Genomic DNA, 23772 nt, shown 5'->3' on the forward strand with positions numbered 1-23772 from the left:
AATGAATGAATGAATGAATGAATGAATGAAACCTTTACTTAAATAAAAGGATGAGTTAGGAAGGGATGGGTGTTTAGTTTTACGTTTCTTCAAGCTGTTTCTCGTTGCTTGCCATGCTGCCGATCTGCTTGCTGTAAGTGAACCTCTCTCACACTACTGGAAGCGGTCCGCTCTCACTGCCATAAGTGGTAATGGAATATTGTATTGCGGTACTTGATAGAACCTGATCTGCTGGGGTAGGCATGTAGTTGTGCAGAATATGCGTAATTTTGTTTCTTCCTTCTGAAGGCGATGCGCATCGCCTTCTAAGATGTTTATGTCTGCTTTACAACTTTCCTGACAGTGGATGCATATGTTGTGCTTGAGTGTTTCGTATCATCCGAGAGACCACTTGTCAATTATGTGTGGTGTGTAGGCTACGTTTGTTATCACTTTGTTGAGAAATATCTCTTGTGGTCAGGTGAGCCCTAGAGTGTTGTCAAACACCGACTTTGATGTTGCTTCATATAACCTAAGCCTGCTGTCGTGTTTTATTTTGGTGCGTACATAATGCATCATCGCTCTGCCAGGGGGAGCCTTCAGTGAGCATTTTGTGGTAGGGATTTGAGTCTATCAGATTGCAGAGCAGACGGCACCAAATACAAATTATAAAGTGGCCAGCGACATCAGAAAGAGGCTGAAGAGAATGTGGGAAGTTGGAAAAGAAATTTAAATTATATTGATACCGTGACATACAGGCACGGACGGAGGAAATGCAGCAGCGCATGCGACCGCTACGCAACTGGGCAGGCTTTCTGACAGCTACAGCGCCCCACAACCGAACTCCGTGAATAAAGAAAACGCATTAAATACTAATGTGTTGGCTATTGGAAATTTGAGCTATACAATTATAAATATGGATGGTCAAGTGGCTGCGACGACGCCTTGTAAAAGGTCGTTCCACACCGATGCTCATCGGAGAGAGAATGATTTGGCAAAATAATATTGCGCGCGCGTGACCGGGCAACTTGAACGATATAGGCAATACACAAAGAACGGTGTGCCGGAGAGTTTATGTACGACGATGATGAAGTGAGCTTAGAAAATATTGTAAAGTAAACCCATGCTTCTCCTTCCACATCAAACCAGGGTAATTGGACGGGACTCAAACTTTTATAAGATGATGTATAATCAGGCGGAATATATGAGTAGAGTGGAAAAAATTCTAACCAATAGGTAAATATATCCTACCAGTAAAAGGTTACCAATATGCTAGCTTAGAACACGTGATTTTTAAGCACAATAGTTAATTTTTTTCGCGGCATGTGGCGCAGATGATGTTTGGAGGATTGTAGAATATTGTTAGCAAGGGACGTATAGTAAGTGATGCGAACGTTGTATGGCAGATAATCGCTCAAGGGCGGGACAGGACAACGGAAATGCGGAACGGATAATTGGTGACATTGGACAAGACCGTCTCCGGCAGAAATTCGCCTGGTTGGGTTCCTGAAACAAAAGTTGCGAATACAATTACACCAACCGAAAAACTTTTTTTGTAATGCCACGTTTCGGGGTCAGTTCAGTCCCTTCCTCAAGGCCTTCTCTTTTCCCAGCACTTGGCCGAGTGAATCGGTGTACAAGGAGAGTAGGAGTCCCGACTTCCCCGACTTGGCTAACCCTAAATTTTGACGTCACTTCCACCACACTTTCTCCAATGCATTGGGATTTGCAACGGCCTCTTCTAAGCTGTTTCCTTCCTCCATGCTGTTGCCACTGTAAGCCATATGAACCATGACTCCACGTGTCGCTTTTTGAAAGGGTTAGTTTCCACGGCCGGGGCACTCACCTCCTCATATGAGATTTCGTGGTCGGCGCGTTCGGCGTGCTCGGCGAGAGGGTTGCTTTCTAAGTTCATAAGCCGGAAGTCATTTTTGTTCTGCCCGATTCCGAGATCAAGGTTTTTTGCTTCAACAATATGTGAGGTTGGTACTATGAGCACGGGATCATTGTAAGCGAGATCGGTTGTTTTTGTCTGGGGATGCTGACTTTTGGTAGCAGTAGAAATCGAGCGACTGATAAGACGTGTTGTTGGTCTGGCAAGTGTCGTGTTTTCGCAGAACTAGTGCCGGCGCCTCACTTGCTCTCGTCAAGTACGGCAGCAAAATACGAGGGCGCTAAGTCGCTTGCATGCGACTGACCCTCTTGCCCTGCGAGCCCAATGGCTGGAAACATGTTGAATGAAGGCGCTTGTGCAGCTGTTTTTCTTCATATCGGCGAACACGGCGGCCTCTTCCGCTTTCCTCTCCACTTCAAAAGAGGAGATGTGCTTAGCTCTTTTGAGAACAGAGAACACAACGGAGGCCTTGTGCTTCATCGAGTGATTAGAAAAAAAATTTAAGTAGCGGCCGGTATGAATACGCTTTCTATGCATACATTGAACTTCAGGTATCCCACTTGTCTTGCAGTCAGAACGTTAAGCAATGGCAACGTATTTTCCTTTTCTTGTTCAGAAGAAGAACGAATAAGCAGCGAATTCGGATACTTATGTTCAGATATCGATTGTAAAATTACTGTTTTAAAATGAGACTAATATTTATGCACATTTTGGTTTCAGTTCTTTTGGCGGAATATGACGTTTCGTTTACAAAGCAGCAACTACGAACTCTGTGAAAGACCTGATGAATGCGTGTGTGTGATGAGTTATTTTCATCCCATAAAAACCGGGAATCATTCCATGCGCAGGACCTTCACTTACAGTAACCGCAGTTCTACATACAAAGTGAATGGAAATGATAGCGCTTCGATTTGGTAAGCCATTTTCACAAATTTTGTAATTGTTGCTTTTAATTCTGAGACGCTAGACATTCGGCCATTGCTTAATTTATGTTTGCACTGCTTGCCGGCTTTGTGTTTTGTAGGGCCGCAAGCCTGAAAAAGTATGTCACACATTGTAATTCACTGCTTTAAGTGAATAGTCCGTCAAGCAGGTTAAATGTTTCTTCGCAGCACTTACAATTTTAGCAAATCTCACCTAAATAGGAAAGGGCTGCTCATGTCCTCGTCTCTATACGACGGGTGGTACAGGATCTCAGTAGAGGTAGCTACAACTCGGTCATGGGCTGATCTTACAACAGTTACTCTTGCGCTTGGGCGGTATGCGTCCAAAGCTCAATTTAACATTACCAGCTTGTTAAATTTGTCTTGCCAAATGTCTCTGCATTGGGTATTACGCGTGACGACTCTAAACACACAACCACGCTAGCTTTTTTACTAGTTACCGAAACAATTCATCATCATCATCATCATCAGCAGCAGCAGCAGCAGCCTGATTATACCCACTGCAGGACGAAGGCCTCTCCCATATTTCTCCACTTAACCCGGTTTTGCGCTAGCTGCATCCACTTGACCCCTGCGAACTTCTTAATCTCATCCGCCCACCTAACTTTCTGCCGCCCCCTACTACGCTTTCCTTCCCTTGGAATCCAGTTTGTTACCCTCAGCGACCATCGGTTATCCTCTCTTCGCACTACATGTCCTGCCCATGCCCATTTCTTCTCCTTAATTTCCACTAGAATGTCGGTAACTTGAGTTATTTCTCTCACCCACTCTGCACGCTTTCTATCTCTTAACGTTACCCCTACCATTTTTCGTTCCATAGCCCTCTGGGTTGTCCTCCACTTAAGTAGAACTCTCTTGGTTAGCCTCCACGTTTCAGCCCCATAGGTGAGTACAGGCAAGATGCAACTGTTGTATACTTTCCTCTTGAGCGATACCGGTAAGCTGCTAGTCATAATCTGCGAGTGCTTGCCAAATGCGCTCCATCCCAATCTTATTCTTCTTGTTATTTCCTTTTCATGGTCCGGATCTGCGGTTACTACCTGTCCTAAGTACACATATTCGCCTACTAGTTCCAGTATTTCGCTACCTAACGTAAACTGCTGTTCTTTCCCGAGGCTGTTGAACATTACCTTAGCCTTCTGCATATTGACTCTCAAGCCTACCTTTCTACTTTTTCTGTCTAGGTCATCAATCATTATTTGCAGTTCAACCCCCGAGTTGCTTAGCAAGGCAATGTCATCAGCAAATCGCAGATTACTGAGGTATTCTCCATCCACCCTTATCCCTAACTGCTCCCATTCCAAGTCTCTGAATACTTCCTCTAAACAAGCTGTGAATAGTACTGGGGAGATTGTGTCTCCTTGCCTAACACCTTTCTTTATGGGAATTTTGTTACTTTCTTTATGCAGAACTATGGTTGCTGTGCAGCCACTATATATATCTTCCAGAACTTTCACGTACGGCTCGTCTACCCCCTGATTTCGCAATGCCTGCATCACCGCTGAGGTTTCAACTGAGTCAAATGCTTTTTCGTAATCAATGAATGCTATGTATAAGGGCTGGTTATATTCCGAGCATTTTTCTATCACCTGATTGATGGTATGGATATGGTCGATAGTAGAGTACCGTTTCCGAAACCCTGCTTGATCCTTTGCTTGATTGCAGTCTAAGGTTGTCCTGATTCTATTAGCGATTACCTTAGTAAATACCTTATACGTAACAGACAGTAAGCTGATTGGTCTGTAATTTTTAAGGTCCTTAGAGTCCCCTTTCTTGTGAATGAGGATAATGTTTGCATTCTTCCATGGCTCCGGTACCGTCGATGACACCAAGCACTGCGTATACAGAGTGGCCAGTTTTTCTAGCACGATATCCCCCCCGTCCTTCAGCAAATCTGTAGTTATCTGATCCTCTCCAGCTGATTTCCCCCTTTTCATAGTTTCTAGTGCTTTCTTGACCTCGTCCTTCGTCACTGGTGGAACGTCTGACTGTTTTTCCCTACCGCCAATCTCATTACGGTCCTGACTACTTTGGCTACTGTAGAGATCTGTGTAAAACTCCTCGGCTACTTTGACTATCTTGTCCATATTAGTGATGACGTTGCCCGCCTTGTCCCTTATCGCATACATCTGGTTTTTGCCTATGCCCAATTTCTTCTTTACCGCTTTAAGGCTTCCCCCGTTCTTTACAGAGTGCTCAATTTTCTCCATGTTATACTTCCTTATATCGGCCACCTTGCGCTTATTGATTAGCTTTGATATCTCGGCCAATTCAATCTGGTCTGTTGGATTGGAAGCTTTCATACTCTGGCGTTTCTTAATCAAATCTTTCGTCTCCTTAGACAGCTTACCGGTATCCTCTCTAACTATCCTACCGCCTACTTCTACCGCGCACTCAGTAATGATATCTCTGAAATTATTGTTCCTTGCCTCTAGGGTAATGTCGCCATCCTCAGTTAGAGCTGAATACCTATTCTGTAGCGAGATCCTGAGCTCTTCTGCCCTCCCCCTCACCGCTAATTCGTTGATGGGTTTCTTTCTTACTAATCTATTGCGTTCCTTCTTCAGATTTAGGCTAATTCGGGACCTCACCATCCTGTGGTCACTGCATCGCACTTTCCCGATTACCTCTACATCCTGCACAATGGCGGGGGTTGAACACATTATGAAGTCGATTTCATTTTTAGTCTCTCCGTTCGGACTTTTCCATGTCCATTTCCGCTTCTTCCGTTTGCTGAAGAAGGTATTCATGATTCGTAAGTTACTGCGCTCTGCAAACTCAACTAGTAACTCGCCCCTACTATTCCTAGAACCAATGCCATAGTCACCTACTGCCTTGTCTCCTGCCTGTTTTTTCCCTACCTTGGTATTGAAGTCGCCCATTAGTACAACATACTGCGTCTTTACTATTCGCATTGCCAATTCTACATCTTCATAGAAGCTTTCAACTGTCTGGTCATCATAACTACATGTAGGTGCATAGGCCTGTACAACCTTCAGTTTATACCGCTTATTAAGCCTAATTACGATGCCTGCAACCCTCTCATTAATACTATAGAATTAATCTATACTGCCAGCTATATACCTATTGACAAGGAAACCTACTCCTAGTTGTCGCCTTTCTGGTAAACCTCGATAACACAGTACACGCCCATCTTTCAGGACAGTATATGCCTCATTCGGCCTCCTAGCCTCACTAAGCTCTATGACATCCCATTTCATGCCCTCTAGTTCCTCTAACAGCACTGCTAAACTAGCTTCACTAGCTAGGGTTCTAGCATTAAACGTTGCCAGGGTCAGTTTCCAATGGCGGCCTGTCCAGCGGAGCCAGGCTTTCTTAGCACCCCTTGCTGCGTCACAGGTCTGACCGCCGCCGTGGTCAGTTGTTCCGCAGCCGCTGGTGACTGAGGGCCGGGGTTTTATGGAGCTTATCATAGGAGGTTGTGGCCAATTACTGCACCAGGGTGGCCAACTCCTGTTCTGGTGAGGGAGTGCGTTGCCGGAGGTGTTCACCGGCATCAGGTCGCATCCCAAACCTGTGTATGCAATGTCATCGACACACGGATTTTTTTTTCTTTTTCTTTTTTTTTTCATCCGGTGGAGAATTGCGGGGCACCGGGATTTGAACTCCGGTCCTCTTGCACGCGAGGCGGATGTTCTACCGCTACGCCACCGCTGCACCTCCGAAACAATTACCTGGGGCTTAACTTTAGTTAAGCCCGGTAGGTTGAGAATTCAATAATAGCATGGTGGCTACGCTAAGTTCTGTTGCCATTTTTCTTTTGTTTCCTGAACGCGTCGTTGTGGCCTAGTTGCATTCCTACGTTCTCGACTGCTGAGTGAACACGTCGACAAAGCGTCCATTACATTCCATTTGGAGTCGTAACCGGTTGAGGACGATTCAAGAGAAGCGCCACGCGCTTGTCTAGCCTCAACTTGAGCGCGTCGTCGAGCGAGACGCTGTTCTCGTTCTTCATTTTTCTCTGTAGCCCGCTGTCGTTTCCTGGCTTCATCGAGACAGCGTGACTTTTCTTTCTGTCTGTTAGGATGCATAACGAGTGCCTCAGCTGAGCAAGCACGAGCATTTATACACCCATCGTTTCCCTCTTCCTACTCTCAAGTGCGAGAGAAGAGGTGACAGCAGCGCCTCCACTCAGTAGCACCGCGGCTCCAGCTGCAGCGCGCCGTGTCTACCGACCGCCGCCATCCGACGACTCGACTTGGTAGTCCATCTCTCGTTGCTGTTATGGCGTCACAGCCATCTGGGGTCAATAAAGGTCAAACGTGCCTACCGACCATGGCTACGCGAAGGACTAAAAATGGGAGTAGTATTGCTTTCGCAATAAAAAAAGCGCTGCCGCTTATTCCCTCAAGCGCACGTGACTGTCGCCGATCGTAAAAGTTTCCCTTAAATAAACTTTACCGGGCACTGAGTACCACAAGTGAATGACTTCACAGTATGTCATTCAACTCTTTTATGAAGTGAATCACCCTAACGGCTCTAGACTGAAATCATTCTTGTGGTGAAACACTTTATCGCGAGCAAATAAACAAAGAACATGAAGAAATGTACTACGTCGCTTGTTTCCATTCGAGTTTCTCGAAATACTACACATGTGTACATGCCAACATCTTTCATAGAAAAAAGAAAAACGCACAAGGAAGAAATAAGAAAGAGACCCACTAATACCTGTGTGCTAACATCTCGCATGCAAACAAGAAAAACATAGAAGAAGAAGGAATTAATAACGAGGAAAGATAGGGAACTAAATCGGCAGAAAAAGAAAATTGGCTACCCGGAACTGGCATCAAAGTGATGAAAGGATACAAAGCGGAAATGAAAAAGGAGCAACACGTAATAATTATTAGGCCACACTGGTACTCTGAGGAGAACTTGGATCGCCTTCATTGCAAATGATCGCTGCTGTCACTTGCCGAGGATCTTTTTCGCCGTCAGCGGCCGGGATCTACGTTATCCAGTGCATGGCTCGAGATCGTACTTCGGGACTGTATTCGGGAAGCTAAAGAATATGTGAAATGTTTTTTCCGATACCACCGATGTCGCAGGCAGGGCTGTCAGAGACGCCGATGAACAAATAGCTGTATTGTGGTTTTTCGTAAGCAACGTTCTTATATAGCAGAGGTCGGTTCGAAAATTTGCTATAATTCTACGAGGTAACCGTTTTTCTCCGCGATTACTTGAGGCCTAATCACTGCGTCTGCTTCAGAAATGGGGATGGGCTCAATAAAACAACCTCTATGTTGGCTTGTCGCGCTTCTTCGCTTTCCCTATTATTGAATCCGATGTCTTTGTGTCCAGGTCGCCACTGGTAAATATTATCTGCCCTTTACTGGTGGCTGAGTGAGAAAGCTCACGAATTTCCGCAATCAATTACACGTGGGAGCATCGATGAAAAGCATTTTGCTTACCCTTCCCATACAAAAATTTCCTATAGTCAGATATAGAAAATCATTGGTATGGTCGGCTATAGAAATTTGGCCCAAATATCTATAGCCGCTTCTATGGCTGTCTATAGGTTTTTCTATAGTCTGTTCTATAGAAGTCTTTAACCTGTTCTATGGACTTATGGCTCCCTATTTACTGCAGTCTTTAGCATTTTTTATGGTCAGGTGTAAACTTTTATGGTCAGCTATAGAAAATTGTTTGTATGGTCGGCTACAGATATTTGGCCCAAAAAGCTATAGCCGTTCATATGGTAGTCTTTAGGTTTTTCTATAATCTATTCTATAAAGTCTTTAACCTATTCTATAGATTTATGGCTCCCTAAGTACTGCAGTCTTTAGCCTTTTCTATGGTCGCATACAAACGTTTATGGCCAGCTATAGAAAATCCTGTGTATCGTTGGCTATAGATAATTACCCCGAAAAGCTATAGCCTGCTATAGAAGTTTATAACCTATGAACTGATTCTCGTGTCCTAATTTAAGTATTTGCAGTCTTTAGCATTTTCTATGGTCAGCTATAGAAAATTCGCGCGCGCGCGCAAGTATGTGCGTGCGTGTGTTTGTGTATGCTCAGGTGTGTATGTGCATGTGTGCCATGCTCTATATCTTTGGTTTTATATTTCAATTCGATGAATAAATAACTGAAAATTGGCCAGCAGTCCCCACGACTAAAACCATCAAGGGTCGGAGGTACTCACTGCAGGCGTACTTCCATGCGGCGACAGTGCTCCACCAGTTATACCAATACTGTGACGTAATCATTTTGTCGTACAGCGTTGTAGTTGATGACATACGGTTTCTCGTTGCATAGAGCACGCAACTCTTAATCAAGCTGGAGTACAAGTCACGCGAGGGATTCGAAACGACGATATATGTACTTTCATATAAGGGTGTACGCCTACTGGTCTATAGCTTTTGGTATATACAATATTCTATAGCCAGCTAAAACAGGTTATATGACTTGCAGTCTGTAGGTTTAGAAGCATTGATATTTCTCTAGACGGCTAAAGATAACTGTATGACAACTAGTCTATAGCTTCGAGAGCATGCACTTTTCTATAGCCAGCTAAAGCAGCTTATATGACTTGCAGTCTGTAACTTAAGAGGCATTGACAGTTCTATACACAGCTAAAGATAACTGTATGACTACTTGTCTATAGCTTCAGGAGCATACACTTTTTATAGCCAGCTAAACCAGCTTAATGGCTATCAGTCTGTAGCTTTAGAGCCATTTAAATTTCTATAGACAGCTAAAAATAACTCTATGACAAATAGTATATAGCTTTATGAGCATACACCGTTGTATAGCCAGCTAAGCAGCTTATATGGCTTGTAGTCTGTAGCTTTAGAGACAGTCACTCTATAGACCGCTAAATGTAACTGTATGACTAGTCGTCTATAGCTTCAGGAACATACACTTTTCTATAACCAGCTAAAGCAGCTTATATGACTTGTAGTCTGTAGCTTTAGATGCATTCAAATTTCTATAGACATCTAAAGATATCGCTATTACTAATATTCTATAGCGTCAGGAGCATAAACTGCATAAACTTTTCTATAGCTTGCTAAAACTGATTCTATGGCTTGCAGTCTGTAGCTTTAGAGCCATTCAAATTTCTATAGACAGCTAAAGATAACTAGATGACTAAGTCTATAGCTTCATGGACATATGGTTTTCTATAGTTAGCTAAAGAGATTTTGTATGGTCCAGAAGCTATAGACAAAGTGGTATAGAATTTTCTATAGCTGCCTATAAATATTTCAATGGCACTTTATAGCCGACTATAAAAGTCCATAGATAGACATAGCTGACCATAAACTTTTCCATTGACGTACATAGACCATTTTTGTATGGGTTGTGCTCTGCATTTCGGTCAGTGAAAATAAACTATTGCTGGAGACTTTCATAATGATTGTAATCATTGTCGGCTGAGAGAGTGGTAAATCCTGCCCTTGTCGACGAATGCTTAAGTAAAACCGTAACTATTATTACTGTGTTCCTTGCGGTATGTGTATGGCGTCAAAAAAAGTTTTCCGGTGAGCTGAACCGTCGGCGAAGACGAGCAGCCGGTGTCCATGCTTCTGATGCATATACTGCAGTGTGATATGTGTTGTAAATGATAAGGTCAGCTATCAGAGTTCTTTTTGGTGTCCGATTTGAAAATGATTGCAATAGAGTGGAAAACACTCCATAATGAATAGGACTGCAAAGAAGGCGGATGTCAACTGTAATGGCAGAAAATCATAATACGCATCAATAGGCTTTGCGAATGGCGCACTAGGTCTATAGTCGGAAGGCTGGCCAACGAGTGTGAAAAAATCCCGTAGTGTTGAAGAATATGTATTCTAAAATATCAGCTACAAAATCAGTAGTCACTGGATTCTACTGAGCACCGAGTACTGAGACGGGCATTTTGGTAGCCCTAGGCAAGTGAACAGAGCTTAAGCTTTTATGTTTTGTGAATATCACAAATTTGCTTTTCTTACGTTTCCAAGTACAATAAGACTGCTTGAAAGACATTTCGCAAAAATGCGATGTAGAGTTGAATAATCGTTCACGCGGACGCTCCCCGAGTTTTGGTTCAAGGAAAGCTGTGAACAATGAATGACAGTCTTTTTATATGCGAAACATGCGTCGTCCTCATGAACTATGAACGGTGATTTGACCCTGAGATCGGAGCCGCAGCCCTGTAGAGAAGCCCGCATATTTGGCTCACCAACATGGGTCGCTGTTGGCATTCCACCGGGAAGCCTAGCTCTTCATGAACAGCATGACCAGCCCGCGCTACGAGCTGTCTGACCTATTGATGTTGGACGGCGTCTACGGCCAAGCTTGGGAGATCTCGACCATTAGCCCTCTGGCTACATCAAATCCAACCGCAGATGCGATGTTGAGAGGTCAGTTGCACGTGTTGCATGATGCCGTAGCCGCGGCTACTGTCCGAAACTCTGCGCCAGGCATTCCTGGTAAACACTTAAAGCCGGAGCAATCCCAAGGCTGTTGCTCCAAAAGTTTCGTTATTCTGAACGTGTTTTCTTGCGCACCTTCCGATGAGGCTCGCGCTAGTATATTCGCAAAGGGAACTCCCGGCTAGCATCCGAAGCTCATGCCCATTGTCAGTGGCTTTCAGGCTCAATCAGTCCCCCCTCCCCCCCCCCCCCCCCCCCCATAACAGGGGTTCGCCAAAAGAGTTCCAAAACAGGCAAATCTGAATTACATATACAGCCATTGCCAGTCGGCGGCGGCTGTTCTTCACTCTTTTCACCCGCTGTGCAAATGTCCCACAAATGAATTAAGCGCCCCCGCCCTTTAACGGAGAGGCATGCAGCACACTCAGCATCTGGAGGACTCGAGCTGCATCACAAGCTACCGCCCTTTGTCGAAGGCTTTATTCCCCCTGACATTTAGTCGGGATCACCTTTTGGCCACAATTTGACAACGCCGCAACAGCAGCGCACGCATCACACCCGATGGCTGATAAGCGCGCGGTATGTTACCCGCTGGGGGACGTCGCAAACTCCCGCGCATCCGCTTTGCAATAGGTGTCGCAGCTGGCGCGCTCGCCTGGCCCTCGGATCGCCATACCGATATCGGCATAAAGTGGCTACAGAGACACACACAGTGCTAATGACTTCCTGGTGGCCTGGCGCCGTTTTGAGATAGCGAGTGACCTGAGCGAGAGTGGTTTCAGAGACGAGTTTTGTCACAAAGCACCATGCCTGAATTTCAAGGCTAGTTCAGGGAGAAGTTCCTTCCGCACGGCTACAAGCAGCGAATGCGGTGATAACTGGAGCTGCGGAAACAGGCACCTGATGAATCACTCGTCGAGTTCGTAAAAGCGATGCAATAATTGTAGGAGTACGCCGACTCATAAGATTCGCATTCGGAGCGAGTGGAAGGCGTTCTCCGCCAGTGACACCCCATATTCGCCCTTTACTTGGGTAGCTGCCGATGCAGCGACCTGAACGAGCTTGTCAGTGAAGTTTGCAGAGCCCAGGCTACCAGCCCCCACCACCGGCTCGAGAGTCCCTACAGCCGGGGTGTGACTGGAGCGGTGTCCCAACTTTAAGGGGTGAATGCGCTCCTGAGGCAAATTAGTTCATGAGCGAGCCATTGCCGCTGAAGTATCGGATCGCGCCCTGAATCCCTATGGGTTCAGGTTGCGCAGTTCCGATTCCAACCTCCGTGAGTTCAGCGGAGTTCAGCAGCGGAAGACCGCTACTACTCAGAATGCACCCCCGGACCACTGCACATGACCAGACGGTCGGGGTGCCTCTTAAAATAGTCGAGCGTCGCAGCAACAGGCATGGAGATCTGTGCACTGCTTTAGCTGTGGCTTAAGTGGTCATATAGCCAGAAACTGCTCCTCGAGATCGGGAAAAGAGGCAGGCCGCCGGTAGCAGCGTCGGCGGATGCTGAAAACACTCGAAAGCCTGTACCCGTCACATCCTTATTCAAGGTTCGCGAACCAATTTACACGCCAGCGCCTTTGTTGACTTCGCCGTAGCAGGAGCTACATTTACGGCGCTGCTACGGGTGCAAGCTTTCTGCTAATTGGAAATGAGGTCAATTCCCAGCTCCGACGGCGGTCCGTTCGGATGCGACCGCGAAGAACGCCACTCCTGCTCGCTAGCAGGGAGGTGCGCTCCTGTGGTGGCATTCGCCTCGTATAGTGTGCTGGGATAAGCGTGTGCGCAGAATGCGTTTTGCTCATCTGCATTGCCTGACAGTACCAATTATCCTATGCCGAGAGTTCTTGGCTAAAATAGGACTAGCGATAGATAAACATCACCAGTCGGGGTTATTGGGAGAGCCCGTGTGCCCCGCTCAGGCCAATCGGCGATCCGCCGCTCACAGCGCAATCGTTATTAATGCGCATGGCCGATCCGCTCGCAGATGGGTGGCATAAGTCCCATGAGCGCTGCTCGCTCCGCCGACCGATCTCGGTTACGGCGACTCGTCTCAATGCTGCCGCTCTGCGTTCGGAAAAGAAAACGCATATCAACTCGGCCACTGCCGACGCAAAAAGAGTCAATGGGTTTCCGTGTCAGCTGCTGCGTTCGGTAGCGGTGACCTGTCAGCACGCTTTCATCCGCAATCAAAAAACGAAAATGCAGATATTGCTGGCTGATGCCGGTGCGCTGACAAAACACCAACGTGACCGACTCTTGTCGTTGTTAGACAACTTAGACGAGATATTCACAGACCAGCCGAGATGCACCAATCTGGTGCAGCACCCCATAGCAACGGGTGACGCGCCTCCGTGGAAATGTAACCCAAGGCGCGTCAGTGCTGCTAAAAAGCAAGCTATCGATGAGGCGCTCCAGGAGCTGCTCGATGCTGGTCGTATAGTATACCGTTCTGAAAAACAATGAGGTTCCCAGTGGTACTTGTGCAAAAAAAAGACCTCTCTTGGCGCTTGTGCGTGGACTATCGGCGCCTGAATGATGTCTCGGAGAAAGATGGACACCCCTTCTCTTGGAAGAGGGCAGCAGCGCAGGGAACACCACAAAGCATAGGAAGCACAAGAGATGTGTGACCAACGAGCTCAACGTTCGACTCTATTATGGATACCCCTTCCCGAAAATAGACGAAATCGTCTCCAACCTCGACGGCACTAAATTCTTTTCCATACTTGACACAAGCAAGGGGTATCTGCAGGGCGAAATGTGAACAGGCGACGAGTAAAAACCGATGTTATCATGTCCCACAGGCCTTTTTCACTTCAAGAGGATGCCATTTGGTTCGTCCAGAGCTCCGAGCATATTCCAGAGCCTGATGGACCGTGTACTCGGCGACGGCCGATGGCATCACGCACTCGACTACTTGGACGATGTGGTGCGTCTACACCAGACACATTCGAGGAGTACCTCGATCACCTCAGAGATGTACTGGGAAAGCTTAGGTCAGCTTGCGTCATGCTCAATCCCGCAAATGCGAAGATATGCCAGGTTCACGTGAGCCTACTTAGATATCGAGCCTACGAGGGCAAGTGTGTCCGGATCCAAAGAAACGTCGGCTATCCTGAAGTTCCCTACGCCTACGGATGTCAGCGCTGTTAGCCGATATCTCGGTATGGTGGGATGCTACCGACAGTTCATTCCTAACTGCGTGCGACTGCAAGCACTCTTGGCACAATTGCTAAAAAAACTTCTCGTTTGTAATGGGGAGATGAACAGGAAAGGAGCTCTCGCCAGCTCTCGCATGCCATAGCCGCAACAGCAGTTCTGAAGCTGCCTGACCTAAACAAGCCATACCCAGTTATCCATACCGATGCCTGTGATATCGGAGTGGGCGCTTTACTCCTTTAGATGGATGGGGATTAGCGGCGCTAGCGAAAAGGGATTGCCAATGCAGTCCCAGGCGAGCTATCACGGGCGCCGGTCACTGACACGCGACCGGCAAGCGAAGACGGGGAGAAGACGGAAGGGCAGCTGTCTGCCCCCTACGGAGGGAGCACGCTGGGGGGAGTGCCCCCTCGGCGAAGCCCAGAGAGCACGTGAGCTTTGTAGGAGCAGTAATCTCCCTCGAAGTTGCGTTCAGCAGAAACGTGCTTCTCAGGGCTCAGCAGGAAGACTTCTACTGTCAGGAGTTAATAAGTTGTCTTAGCAAAGAGACGGATTCTCCAACAAAAAAGGCCGGAGTGCGCTGTGAAGTCATTAGTAACTTTTTGGCGCTAACTCTGGTGTAGCTAGTATTGCTACGAGTAAGTTGGAGAACGTCCTGCTGAACCATGAAGGAGCTTTGCTAAAATATTTGCCGGAAAAAGAAGCCTCCCGTGAGTGCTTTAAAGTCGTACTTCCGCGCTTTCCAGAGAGAAGATGCTGCGGAAGCCGAATCGCTCCTTGTTCAGGAGAGTGCAGAGGCGGGTAGTGCCGAGAGTAGTCTCTACCGGCATCGCTATAACACCCGCAGCAGCGAAAGCGTTTAGGCCGCGTGCATGAGAGTGCTTATAAAGGCCCCAAACGCGGTCGATGCTTACAAGGTTCGCATCCGAGCTGTTGATGGAAAAACTCCAGACACGCGAACTCGCACGCGAGCGGATACATATGGGAAGGCAGTCCTTTTCGCGATGCTACATTGCAAAAGGTAAGCGAATTGGCCGAATGTCGCCCGCAAAGACACGATAGGTCTCGTGTGAGGTTATCCGGCTAGTGTCGATACACAAGCCGGCGACACTCGTGTACGTGAAGCCTGCGCTGAGCACGTTCAGACGTACTGAGACTGCAGACTGGCCTTATTTATGGCATCGGCACTCCGGACGTGTGGGCCACGCTGTCAGCGTTCACACGGCCGTGAGCGGCGAAGATGATATTTAGTCTAGCAGTCCAGTGGCAGCGCCGGCCTACAGTGAATTCCGGAACAACTCGATTTCGAACTCGGTGTTGGAGAAGCTCGCATTCGAGCTCGAATTTATATATCACATGTGGGGAGGGTGAGGAAATGCTAGAGCACGTTGACCCTCCCAGCGCAATCTCGGAGCTCTCAGACGGAGGCCCGCCAGCTAGACTCGGGCTGGAGACGAATATGAATGGATCTCGTCGAGAGGACAGTGGCAGGGTTGATGTCGACGGCCGACGGCGTCCCGCTGTCAGTCGATCCGGAGATGACCGAGGCCACCACAGCAGCCGGACTGCCCAGTCCGGGCTAGCCCGCAGTGAACATGGACCGCAGATCAAGAGCGCGGGCCAAACGGGTTAGCCCCACTGCTTTCAACGCCGCCAGCAGAGACAGCGATCGTAGTCGCACCGAGACGCTCACCGGGCTGGTGAGGACCGCCGCAGCGTGGTTACGTAGACATCCAATGAGGGGGGATCGCCGCCTCTGGCTTACTACAGCGACGCCCCATGGAAGGTCCAGCGAAAGATGGAGTCCAATTTCCCCTGCACGCCGTGTCCCATCCCTTCCACGGACGCACCCCGCGGGACCACGAGGCGGCGTTCCCGAACACGGGAGTGGTACCCGACGCTGGCGCCAGATAGTGCGGCAAGTGTAGGAGGCTACTGCTCTCGAAACGGCGCCACCAATCCCTAGCGCTGCGGCCACGAAAACGGTCACCCAACAGTGGACGGGCAGCCGCTTGCGATCGAGGGCGAGTGGCAGACGCCGTGGCAGCAGCCGCTGTCTACGCGGCCCCTGTGTTCCCAGCTACCACTAACCACGGGATGGCCATCGCGGACCCCATGGCTGAGCGTGCTGATCCTGAGCCTGCCATGGAGTAAGCAGGTATGTAGAACTTGCTGGCCGACCTATAGACCACATTCTTATACCCTCATACGCACGCTCCTACTCTCGACACCACGCGCCATTTGGCATTCGCCGGCGGCCAAGGGACAGCGGGTCGCGCGGGCGCTTTGCGTTGAATACGTGTTTGTGAGCGAGTGATCTTCGTTTCTATCGTTAACGCGCTCAACCACCTATGCATGTAGGTGTGTGCTGTGCATCGCTAATCACATTTTCCCTTGTTCCAGTGAGTGCTAAGGGAATTTGAAGCTTCCTGTTTCCTAGGTGACGACATGTACGATTATAGTCTACCATGCAGGTTACGAACTGTACTTCGCCGTTTATGGCCAGCAGTGGCGGATTTTTTTTTTGTTTGGGGGGGGGGGGGGGGGCTGCTTTTTTCATGTAATAAATCCACATGTGTTCTTATTTTTGTATTTTGCGCACGAGGATGTAAATTTTTGAACCTGACTCCGTGGTGTCAGATTTATCCGGATCGACGAGCTTCGCGCTGAAATTTGCTTAGGCAAAAAGTGTTTTTTGGAGATCAGTGGTTTGTCTTAGGCTTTCGTATTTTCATAATCTAAATGCGACAACCATGACTCTCGATTGTTATTTCCTCATTCCAGAGAGAAGTCGGCGTGCAAAACGGTTGGGCGCCGTAGCGTTTTGCTGCTAGTTTCTACCTAAGACGTAACACGATTTCATTACATGCTATGACCTGGTCCAGACGACTAAGCAGCGGTTTAACATATACTGATAGCATCTAAATTAAATATATTCGTCTTGTCACTACAAAAAACTCGGGAGAGCTGGTCTCTGTGTGGATATCTGTTCAAGGCTTAATACAAATAACGTTACGGGATTTCGCCCTCCAGCGGTGGCTCTGGGGTTAGGGCCCTTGACGGCTGAACCCGAAGACAGGTTCGATCACAGAAGCTACGGCCGCGCGTCGATGAAGACGAAGCTGAAGCGCCTTTGTAATGTGCGATGCCAGCGCACGTTAGCCCTTTCGGCCCTGGATTTCTTATTTAAATGTTAGAATTTTTCCTGGGTGTTATTTTTATCTATATGGTTCAGAACCACGTAGTAAATATTTGCTGCTCAGGGTGCAAGTATTTATGAATTTAGAGACATGGTGTCAAAATAGGACATCAGGGATCAATGTGTGTAAAGTGGTTTCCGAGAGGGAAAACGAAGAAGAATATGGTATGTTCAATTTTGATATTTAGAGCAGTCATAAAGCAATTTATATACTTTAGTATTCTGTAGTGTGCCATTTGGAACAGATTCGCAGTATTACACAGGCTGCAAAAAAATTTCATTTCGGCCATAGCCCAAGGTAGCACCGCTGTGTGTTGGCGACAAAAAAGAAACAATGTGTATGCGAGTGCATTGTATTCGTGTTGTAAAGAAAAATAGCAACACGCACTGTGTTGGTCCCAGCATAGAGTTCACGCACACGGTTCGCAAATGCGAGGATGCACCGGCTGTTGTCCACGTGCCACTCTAGCTAGCCTGCGCTTCCTAGAAGTGTGCAGGAAGAAGCGAACGGCAAAAATGTTCAATAAAAGCTTAACTTCAATGGTGGATATCTTCTCACTGTTATTTCTCATGTTGCTGTTCACCAATATTACCATTGTCAGTGCATGCTCGATTCCAAAATTCGTGCTCATTGACAGCAAACATTCCAGTTTATGATATTTTGGATAGCAACTACACAAATTAGTCTGACTGCCACAAATAATTGATGTCAGCAGTCGATCAGCCTGGTTAATATAGACATATCTGCAAAAACATCCACAGGAAGCCCTTATGGAAATAATCCCTAGCGTCACTCAATGGCCCCCACTGAGAACCGTTTAGACCTGATGGTGTCAAAATCGCACATGTAAAAAAAACATGGTCTAAAGCGGCCTATACTTATTCAATGCTATCAAAATCTGGACTTAAGTTGAGAAAGGTGCTTAGTAAACTATATAAGGATATCAGTGCAGAATAAATAGGCTAACAATATTTATAAATTTACCAATTTGCTATACTGTTGGTTCATTAGTAATGACTCACCTCGTCGCTTCTTTTTCCTCCTCACACCGCACTGGTTCGTAGAAACGCCACAATAGTTACACGATAAAAACGGGGATCTTGAAGGAATTATCTTACTACAGCAGTGTTTCGACTGTTCCTGATGCGCTGGTGAAAAATTAATGTTGCGGTGTCAATTGACGACACCAGTGCTAAAAGAGTTAAAGAACCTTAGACAGTAGATGAATTTCCGGAGCACTCCACTACGGCGTATCTCATACCCGATGCCACTCTTGGACGCTAAAGTGTATATACCATATGAAAACCGAGTTGTGCTCCAGCTAGCATTTCTTCTCTCCATGTTGCTTCGGCATGTACGAGAATGTACAGTGCGGGGATAAGTAAACTGAGCACGCTTTTTTGTTCAAATTAAAATCGCACCTTCGGCACTGAAGATAAAAAAAAAACAAAGAATATTTGTCTCAGTGAAGGGGCACTGGCGTCTAATACTAGATCGCACATAGCAAGATTGCCTGTTTTAATTATGTAAAGCTTGAACTATAGTAGAAAAACGTGCTCTGTTTACTTTTGTAAAGTTTTGTAGGATTTAAACAGGTACCATATGCTTGACATGCAGGCATAACAGTTTGATAGGCGCTGTAGAGTTCCAGAGATAAAAAGAAACGATCCTAATGCGGCGGTGTTCACAAATAAAGCGCATAAAATTTGCCTGCCGTTAGCTTGTCAACTCGCATGAACGAAAATCGATAGTATGTTAATGTGACTCACACACCACGCGAACTATAACACAGCCTAATTGGTGAGGTTCGAAATGGCTGGCAGGAAGGAAGAACAGCGAATAAGCGGAATTATATGGAAGTCATACGCAAGAGTAACTTTTGCAATTGTTCACGAACGTTGTATCGTTAGTAGAGGATCGAAATGGCATTATTAGCGCAGTACTGTGATTAGCACCAGTACATCTAACGCGAACGTAAAACTAAGGTCCATAAATAACAAGTCGATTTAAACTCCACGGTATCACAAATACACTTGCTCAAACGCAACCGCGTGGTGAAAATAATTTTGACAATGCTCTCAAATGCTCGAAGGCTAGCTAAACGTGGCTACCGTGCAGGCGCGTCCGCGGCGATACCGCGGCCCCGCAGTCCGCAAGGAAGCGCAGACGCGACGGTTCGCTAGTCGGCAGAAAATGGCCGCGGCCGTGAGCGGCTAAAGTAAGGCTAGAAAACCCTCCATGCAAAAAACACTGTTTCTTTTTTCCTCCGTTCGCGGCGGTTTTCCCTCTCGCCGGTGCCCTCTGTGGCGAAGATTGTCGGGAAGACCCATGGTGCCCAATAGCAAGGAGCCTTTCCCCCTCGAGGCTCTCCCTCTCTTCCTCAGCGCCGGCGCAAGCAACCGGGCAGTGAAGAGTGCGGACGGGACGAGCGAAGAGGGCGGTCGCGTCCACAACGCCAACAGACGAAGGTGACCTCTTGATTGTTGCATGATAGCGCGCGCGGTCGAGGGAGACCGATGGAGAGCTTCTCCAATACAGGGAACCAAAGCTGGGCTGGAGTTTGCTCCGCGCCCGCGCTGCGCTTGGCTGTCTGCGGAGTCTGCGCAGCCCGCTCGCTCGGGAGCACGTGCTACGTTCAGCCGCGCGTGCACGCGGAGCGGGAGAAGGAGAGTGAGGACGAGGGGGGTTGGTGGCGCGTTCTCGCGCGCAAAGCCGGCGCTCTTTGCCAGTCGGATTTCTTAATTTTGCTTTTTTCTGTGCCCCGGCTGACATAGAGGCTGGCTGGAGGCATGTTTTTTATGGGTGCTTTTGAAAGCAAGAAATTATGATCAATTGATCACCGGACATTGTTTTCAAAGAGCGCTTGTTGGCAGGCTCAGACATACATAAAAAAATGAAAGCGAATTCGCTGCTTGAAGGCGGGAGGCAAACGACAGGTATCTTGAAGGACTTGAGGCGGCACCTCTTGATGCCTCTGTCCATGTTCACAGAATGAAGGGTCCAGCCTTCGAGTGCTCCTTCCTTTCCCTTTGTGACTGGTCACTTGAAAGGGGCCTATTCAGCTCTTTGGGGACAAACGTTTTAGGCAGTGCTGCCGGCGCCGTGGGGCCTGTTTTCGGCGCGTTTAGGATGCGTTCCCTACAAAGGCACAAAGCATGCCGCCTTACCCTTTGGTTCCTGCCGACACCGGCCAGGGGAAGTTCACTGCTGCGGCGCTGCCATCCGAAATCAATGACCTAGCTACCGTTAACGATGAGGGGTTTCTTAACGACCTGGGTCATTCCCCAGAAGCCGAGGCATGCCATTTTTTCGGCAGTTTCCTCTCCACGAGACGAACAGCGAGGAAATGTCTGACGACTTTCCATGCAGACGGGGACATCTCTCCACGGAAATCTTTGTCTTCTTAATTCCACTGTTACGCTGCGCAATTCCTAGTTCAGTTATCTCCTATAGCGAACGCGCAGTTTTGAGCTCCCGAAGCAGGATCGCGTATGAGGATAGGATGACGGACGTAAAGTGATCGCATTAATGACGAATATCTGTTTCTTGAGGCCGACCCGGTTCCACGATGGCTGCTCCAGCACCGCCAGTTAGAGAAGTACGACACACGAACGGTACGAGATATCCCCCCCCAAAAAAAAAAAGAAAAAAAGAAAGGCCCACAACCATCCCGTTACCGTTTCCACACAAGCTTCGCGAAAAAAGTGCGCCGTCATTATTTTCCTTCTAGTTCTTTTCTTTCTTTCTTCTTCCCCCCTCATTGTTAGAGCGCGACGGTGGCCACAATGCAGCCGGAGGAGGAGAGAAACAACCGAGCGCGCGCGCGCAAACACGTGCTAGAAAGCAGTGCGGAGCAGACGACAACATGCTTTTCTATGCGGCGGCTAGCAGACGACGCGGCCGGGCTGCGCGTAGATTTTGACGGGGTCTCCATGGAGGGCGCTGACGCACAGAGCGGCGCAGCGCCCCCTGGCCCAGGTTTTCTACCCTATACGGTTAACCCTGTGGTCCTCGGTGTTCGTGTGGCTCATTGAGGTCGCCAGTGTGGTCTAAGCTATCGGAGCGGCTCTGAGAGCGACCCGCAGCCCCTTAGAGGAGCCCATATATTTCACATCAAATCACTGAACTTGGCCATGGGGTGAAGATATTCTAGCAGACTTTAGAGCCTCATTGATTTATTGCTCAATACCTGTCGAAAGGGATTTTCTGCATGCTGCGTCATGAAGTTAACAAAGCCATGTCACTGCATTGCGATTTTTGACAAGGGTGCGTGTAAAGCGAGACCAGGAATAATAATATAAGCTAGAAGGTGGTCGCTCACATGCTTTTCTATACCCTCAAACTGCATGAATGTTCTCGGATTGCGCCTAGAAAGAAAAGCCGAGTTAAGGCGGGTGCTATAAGAGAAACCGCGAATGCCGGTAAATATTTCCTGTTATCCTATCGCTATTATCCGGTTGCTGAAATTGTGAACGCTCTGTTCCTATTGGAATTGCAGTATCTACTGACTTTCTAAAAAAGAGGGTCATAAAGAGCGCTCTTATTCAATCTTAGAAACATATCACAATCTTCTCTACATTCTGTACATAATTGTCTTTTCAGGAAAGGAAATCAAGAATTGAAATGAATTGAATTGCAAAGCAAGATTTACAACACTTTAAATAGTCGAAGTAAAAATATAATTTGCGCTGTAATGTACATCAGCACTGTTTCGCTTCCTTTGAAAGTTATCCAGGTGTGAAGGTTTCCAAGAGTGCAACATCGCCACCTGTTAAGCAAATTCGCTGATATAGAGTGAAGCGTGACACTGAAGTCTGTTCTTTCCGAGGCATTTTTGACGTCTTCATGGCGTACCAAGGAATCGGTCGCGTGAATTTTGTTAGAACTAGAATGCGCATGGCAACGATGCCTGTGTAGGGGGGATTTATGAGATTTGAAATGTGGATAATTGCACATTAATAGGCAAAGCAGGTCAGCGGTGTTGTAAAGCTACAGGCTGCTTATCATATTACGAACTCGGGCTAAAGTTGAACGTGTTTACTAAGCGTTGAAGTGCCGGCTAGTTGGTAATACATTTTGGAATAACAGCGCGAAGGACGAGGACGAAGATCAGAAGGACACAAACACAGCGCTGACTGACAACTGATTTTATTTCCAGAAGTTGGCAAGTATATATACATAGCTTCAAGCGGGACAGATAAAACAGATGCAATGCGCAAGCCGAAACCAAAGCCAATTATCTCTTTTTACGCATTGCCAAGAACGCAAGCTCTTTGTCCGATAACGCAAGAGCAGTGCTAATGCATCGGTCCCCAAGCTCCAAAATTCTTTCGGCTTCAATAATTTCTCTTGCGGTGCGGTCTTTAGTTTTGTGATCAGATTTGCATTTATCGAAAAGGGGGTTTGCATTCTGTTTCACGTTCCTTAGTGCATGTAAGGCAGTGAAGAGCAGGTTACGGTCCTTGGAATTTTCCACATCCTTTTTGTGTTCTCTTAATCTTTCATTAAGGGGTCGTCCCGATTGCCCTACATAAACTTTCCCACATGACAGATGAATCTCGTAGACTAGTTCCTCAGTAGAGTCAACAAATCTGTTATTATGTTTAGTTTTGCAAGCACCAGTTGGCTCAGTCACGGGATGACTGACGCGACAAAGCATTGACAGCTTACACTGAGCTGAGAAGGCTACTCGTACCTGAGACCGTTGTGCGATCTTTTTTAGATTATGCGACAGGGTTGCGACAGCCTTCAGCAACGGAACCCAGCATATGGATCGGGTAGCCAACGGCCGCTAATCTAGATGATTGCTGGGCGAAACTAAAGTCAGTTAGGTGCTCACAGGATTTTTTTTAGGGCATTCTTAAAACAAGAAGCAAGTACGGCTCTTTTCACCAGCTTAGAATCCGCCGAATTACCCTGCAGTAGTGGCTTCTTGGAACGGGGTTCATACGCCCAACACACATGATTATCAGAAAATAGAATTTTTAAGTCTAAGAACTGAATTGCCCCACCTTCTTGAAGTTCGTGAGTCAAAGTTAAATGTTGTTAACTTTCCGAAGATGTTGTTAACTTTGTGAACGCCTGTCATAAGAACCGTCTCAGTGTAATGTCAATTGACATCAAGGATTTGTACTACTCTCTGCCTCAAGATAAGCTGTTAGAATGTGTCGAGGAATGTATCGATGAACTTGAAGTGGTAGCCTTTCAAAATTCCGCAGGAAT

At 47.3% G+C, this 23772-nt stretch overlaps 1 long non-coding RNA gene across 1 annotated transcript in view; it reads left to right on the forward strand.

Moving 5' to 3' along the window:
* The window catches only part of LOC146188827 (uncharacterized), a 78021-nt gene that overhangs the window by 19999 nt on the left and 34250 nt on the right, over nucleotides 1-23772 (forward strand). The window contains exon 2 of the long non-coding RNA XR_014707584.1: nucleotides 2594-2787. This is a non-coding gene — a long non-coding RNA (uncharacterized LOC146188827). The remainder of the gene's footprint in view (nucleotides 1-2593; nucleotides 2788-23772) is intronic.

The sequence above is a fragment of the Amblyomma maculatum genome, chromosome 5, assembly GCF_055883805.1.
Source record: "Amblyomma maculatum isolate TAMU_Amacu chromosome 5, ASM5588380v1, whole genome shotgun sequence".
In the NCBI taxonomy this organism is placed as follows: domain Eukaryota; kingdom Metazoa; phylum Arthropoda; class Arachnida; order Ixodida; family Ixodidae; genus Amblyomma; species Amblyomma maculatum.